Source organism: Cygnus olor, chromosome 14, assembly GCF_009769625.2.
Source record: "Cygnus olor isolate bCygOlo1 chromosome 14, bCygOlo1.pri.v2, whole genome shotgun sequence".
NCBI lineage: Eukaryota > Metazoa > Chordata > Aves > Anseriformes > Anatidae > Cygnus > Cygnus olor.
The window spans coordinates 19992799-19998798 of record NC_049182.1 but is presented as its reverse complement, the minus strand read 5'-3'; positions in this window follow the sequence as shown (position 1 = coordinate 19998798).

Here is a 6000-nt window from a genome sequence, read left to right as displayed (position 1 = left end):
CCGCCCCCCTCCCCGCGCGCGTGCGCCGAGGGGGCGGCGGAGGCCGAGGGAGGGAGGGAGGGAGGGAGGGGGAGGAGCCCGGCGCCACGCGTGCGGGCGCACAGCCAATGGCCGGCGCGCTTCTCGCCCCGCGACGGGCGCGTGGTGCGGAAGGCGCAGGGAGGGCGGAAGGGGAAGGGCGGCTGCCGCCCTGCCCGCACTTGGGTCTTAAAGGGGCAGGCGCCGTGAGGGGGAGCGGGGGGGGGTGAGGGGGGAGCTGGGGGTGGTCGGGCTGGGGCAGAGGCGGCCTAGGGCAGGCCTCGCCGCTCTCTGCAGCTGCCTGAAAGGGAGCTGGGGGAGCTGGGGTCGGCCTCTTCTGGCAGATAAATAGCGGTAAGACTAGAGGGTAATGGCCTCAAGTTGTGCCAAGGGAGGTTCAGGTTGGAAATGAGGAGACATTTCTTCCCAAAAAGAGCAGTCAGGCGTTGGGACGGGTTGCCCGGGGAGGTGGTGGCGTCACCGTCCCTGGGGGCGTTCGAGGAAAGGTTGGACCTGGTGCCTGGGGACGTGGTTTGGTGGTGACAGTGGTGGCAGGGGGTGGTTGGACCAGGTAATCCTGGAGCTCTTCTCCAGCCCTAATGGTTCTGTGATTCTCATTTACCCAACAAAATGTGTCCGCGGCCCAGCGTCCTGCTGCACACTGCGCCTTCACCCAATGGCGGGCGCCCAGCAGAGCTCTCTGTGATGCCGCAAGCCCGCAGCTGACTCTCCCTGCTCAGGCACAGCGTGCTTTGTGCTCCCGACCTTCAGCCCCGGCCTGCTGGGACGGCAGTCGCAGGGCTGGAAATCCTGAGCAGGCTTCGGGTTCCTGCTGGGAGGTTCCTGAGCCAGCTGCAAATTTGCAAGGACACTGAGGGGACTGCAGCCCCCTGCGAGGCCCACACAAGGCAGTGGGCACGGTCACCTGGCAAGGCCACCACCTGGAGCCCTGTGGTCCCTGCCTTCAGGTGACAGCTTCACGTGACTCCTGGCACAGGCAGCCCCTGCTTCTTGCTGACTTTCAAAACTGAGCTCTCTTCCCTTGTCCTCTGGCTCAGCGCTGTGAGTTTTTCCTTTGCAGGAACACAAAACTGTGAATTCCCAGTGACTCATCATCACTCCCTGTCAGAGCGGCGTCTTCTGCTGTGCAAGCCTACATTTGGGAAATGATTCAGTCCTCGGGAAAAATAAAGCTCCTACAGTAATGTAGCTTATGTATAGAAGGAACGTCTACTCAGGATATCTTCTTGTAAAGGGGGCATTCAGAGGAACTGCTTTCCAGTTCTCCTGGTGCACTTGAAGCCATGTGAATAACAAAAAGTTTTATTTTAAGACTCGTCTATGCACAGATTGTTTTAAATAGCTAACTCTTTTAATAAAATTGAGATGAAGAGGTCCAGGTTAGGACACTGCTGTATCAGTAGGAAGCTGTTCATACAAAGATAGAGGAGTCCTCTTAGCATAACAGCATCTACATGGTGATAGAGGCTTTTATTGCACTCACCATATTGCTTTCTAACTTGGTAAAGTTACTGTGGTACAAACACTTTCTGTCTGCACAAGTGCAAAAAAGTCCTGGCTTGTGTCCATGTGGCTGTTACCCAGCGAGGGAAGTCTGTGATTTGCCTGTGTTTCTTCCTGTGGTGGACTCGCTTAGCTACAGGATGACTCCGTGGTGAGAGACTAGGAGGAATGGAGAGGGAAAATTGGCAAGCAGCAATGCCCTGCACTGCAAATCTCAGCTCCAAATTCCTGTTGTGTTTCAGAGAATTTAGACCCAAGGTTTTTCTATGGGTCCCTCTGTGTCTTTAATAAAAATAAAATGCAGAAGAGTCAAAATCAGGGTCCCTCTGTGTCTTTAATAAAAATAAAATGCAGAAGAGTCAAAATCAGCTGAGACTGTACCAGATGTACCAGAATGAAGCAATGCTGAGAGAGCAAGCTAGCCTCCAACTCGTTCCCACCTCAATGCTGTAATGGAGCGTTTGTACAAGTAAGAATATCTGCACTCTTGTCACTCAAAGGGAATGTGGATTTTGTGTGGAGGAGCTCAGATGCATCACACAGCACTTAAGGGGGCTGGAGTTTCAAGGGCAAATGAGGTATATTTAAACATCAACCTCATTTCTAAATACAGAGCCTTTGTGTCCTCAGCTGCCCTCACATTACTGTTCATCGTGACTTGCAAACAGCTCAGGACTGATGTGCACTTAGAGGCCTTCGGGGTTTGGTTGTTTTGAATGGTTGCTCTGGATGGGATTTGAGCAGTCTGGAAGCGTTTGGCTCGAGTCACGTATCTCTGGGGGAGCTGGAAAAACAGGTCTGCAGGTCCTGGGCAGCAACTAGACCATGCATGGGTATGCAGGAGTGCAGCATCTCCTGGGCTAAGCAATGCTGCCACCTCCTGACTGCCGGGGGACATCTCTGTGTCCAGGGCACAGTGTCGGGGCCTGGGGATGTATATCACACAGGATGGGGACTGGCCGAGCTGAGCTCAGTACAAAAATAAATATCCAGGCGCTCATCGTCTCCCAGACGTCTGCAGTGAAAAAAAAAAAAAAAAAAAAAAAAGACCAGCAATCATCATTTGATATTTTTTTCTTGGTCATTCTTAACGTACATTCCCTAATAGGTCCCACGGTGGTATTAGGAACTGCGGGATTGAAAGGCAGATCAGTCTAGGCAATGTGGGAAGGGCTGCAGGACAGGCTTGAGGATATTTAGAGATGGGAGAAGTCAGCCAGCATAAAGCAGGGTAACACCAGGATACAGAGGAGAAGAAAGACTTACCAGCACAGCTGCAGCTCCATCACCCCTGGCCAGAGCAAGGAAGGTGCCTGGGAACACCCTCCTGCTCTGGGACCAGTAGTATGGGGAAAGCCTCCAGCCCCCCGCCAGCCCTGGCAGCTCCAGGCAGCCTGCCTGCTCCTGACGTCTGTCGGGCAGGTGAAGGAACAGCTGGAGAGCCCTGGGGACAGCATCCCACCATATGATGCCAGGATGACCTCAACCCTCTTCCTGTTTGCACACTCTCGGTGGCTGCAGCCCACGTCTGTCTGTGGGCTGAGGGCACCACAGTGGAGCCCACCTTTCACATTTACGTCTTGGCCACCCTAGGGCTCTCCTTGTGTCTCCACAGGAACAAGGAGAGGTCTATTTATTTTTGATGAAGGGGAAAGGTGCATGTGTATTTCTGGGTAGGCAGAATTTAGCCTGGTGAATGAACAGCTCTATTCAGGCGTGATGTTGGAGGAGACTCGTAGCCTGCCCGAAGGATCCTAGAAGTCTCATCTGGTGGGTTGTCCCCATCTGTGGCAGGGCAGCTCCAAAGTCCTCTCATGCCAGACCTTTTGCTCTTCTCTATTTTGGTCCACGGATCTGTTCTGTCTTTGTTCCCCTCCCAGCCCCTCACGGCACACCACATCCTGTGCCACCACATGTGGGGTTTGCCTTGCTGAACAACAGAGATACTGACAGTCCTAAAGCAATCCCGGCCTTGTAACAATTCTACCACAGCCTCTGTCCTGGGTTTGTGCCCTGAGTCTTTAGGAATACACAGAAGTTGGGGAAGACAAACACAAACAGTAGATGTGTACGAACGTACAAGCCATGGAGATACTGATTGCATTTAAATTGATATAAATTAAAAACACTGCACCTGTAAGTTGAGAGGAGAACTGCAGGCTGTGGTTTTGCAGCAGCTGGCCCGATCGTGACTCAATTCTGCGTCCTCCCCTCATGCTCGCCCTGCTCCCAGCGCCTCATTCAGACCTTCTGCAGGTTGCTTCGGCTCCCCAAGCCCTTAGAAAATTGCCTGGATGGTTCCTCCCCATGGTTTTATTTCTGTGTTAATGTTTTGCCAGACTAGCGACTCGAATGGCTCGAGGATCCCCAGGGGCCCCTGGGGTTGTCCCCTCTTGGTGGTGACATGCTGTCAGCCAGAACTCCAGACGGGAGCAGTCGGATTGGAAAACTGGAAAAACATCCCCTGCTGTCTGGAAAGGTGCTCTGCAAACACCCAGGAGGGAACACAAGAACTGTTGATTTCTCTGCTGATAGGGATAACACCAGCCCTTGCGCCAAAAACAGATGGGGTGAATCTGGCTGCCTAGAGCCTCCCACAAGCTATTCTTCAGCTCCTGTTCATTACTATTTTCCACATCTTTCAGAGACACTGAGGCATTGAAAGCGTGTTTATAGCTGCACCACTTGATAAAGTGAAAGGAATAAATCCTCTCTCCTCTTTTTCCAGGGGATGGGCCAGGAACCCTGCTGCATGGTCCGGCCTCCAGTGAGACTGGCCCTCCTTGACCTCAGCATTTCTCATCCTTTGTTTGTGCCTGCTTTGTGACCGAGCATCCCCAAACCTCTTAATTTGATCCCAGCAAAGGAATGGAATGTTTGCAGTGCAATAAACCAGCTGTTTGATGCAGCACTGGTGGAGCAGCCTCCTCTTTGCATGCTCGTAAACGTGTCAGCAAATACTCGCTGCTGTGAAGTCGGGGCAGGAGGGAGCTGCTCGTCCTCGCAGGCAGCAGGGATACTCCAGGCTGCCGTCGAAAGGCTCAGTGGGAGAGAGGAACATTGAAATGGCAAGCCAAGCAAAGGCATGACTGAAAAAGTCAAAGGCCATGCAGAGCCTCTCCCCTGGAGCAGTCAGCTCACGTTCAGCTCAAGTTTTAATTTCCGAGGCTGTCCGGGGTTGATGTGCCACTTCCCAGGGCTCTGCTCGCGCTGCTGCGTGTAGGACGGGGGGGTGCAGGGGAAAAAAAAAATCTTCAGAAATAAAACTGTTATCTTCTGCCTTCTGCCTCATCAGTCCTGCCACCCAGCATCAGCCCTACTGCAGAAGGGCATATTTTCCCTACGTACTCTAGTTAAGAATGAGTGAGGTCCAGCCCTCCAACCCAAGGTCCCATCTTCTCTCTGAAGTGTTTATTGTCCCAGAGATAGGGAGAACTCATGGTGGCTTTGCCCTCAGTTTTCATGTCAGTGGTCAAAATCCAGGTGCAGAAGTACAAACTGGAACACCACCAGTGGGTTTCCCTGAGTCCTGGACAGTCAAAATCACCTCAGTATCTCTTTGCTCTTTGGCAGTAGGGGCAGCTGAGTTTCTGTCACTTCCCACGGCTGAGGGTGGGATCTGGCTTTTAAACTAGATTTGGGTGACAGGTCTGTAGACACAGCAGGTTGTCTTGGGACACCCGTTCTGCTCAAGCATCTCTTCGCACTCCCCAGGCCCACGCAGCCCTGTTGGCAGCGTGTCCTTCACGCTGGGTTTTGCCCAGCAGCATGTCCTTCACGCCGGGTGTCTGCCCACAGCGTGTCCTTCACGCCAGGTTTTGTCCTCCCTCCCCAACACCACGGGCTGTGGCTTCGCTCCAACCTTAGCTGACTCCTGACCCACTATGTTTAGCAGGGCCTACGGCACCTGGGAGAAAGGCTGGAGAGGAGCAACTTGTGCCATGAGGAGCCAAATCGGGCTTTTGGTGGTGAGGCCCCGGGACCCGATGTGAGGTAGAGCATCTACAAATGCTGGGCCTCAGTGCTGGGCCTCAGAGCATCTCCCACAGATCCAGTTTCCTGGTCTCTCCACATCTCTTGGCCTGACACCAAGAGGACCCACGGGCACCACCGTGGTGCTCCTGGCCCCTGACACGGCCCACTGGTTCCTGCCCCCCTGTGCTGGCACGGCCGGGCACGAGCTGTGGGAGCCAGCCTGGGGAACCTGTCCAGGTTATAAAATAACTCAGCTTTTCCAGAGCAGTCTGACACAGGCTGTGCTCGCCAGGCTGGCTCTCAGCGCAGGGCTTCAAAGCCAGTGCTGGCGCGTGGCAGGAGGCGCCAGGATTTCTGGCAACGGTGCCTGTGTCAGGAGTTTGCACATAACCCTCAATGAGCTGCCATCCCTTCCCGTCAGGGTTACTGCCAGGATGGGGAAGGTCTCATCACATCAGAAAAGACACCCAGAGCCCAGGGCTT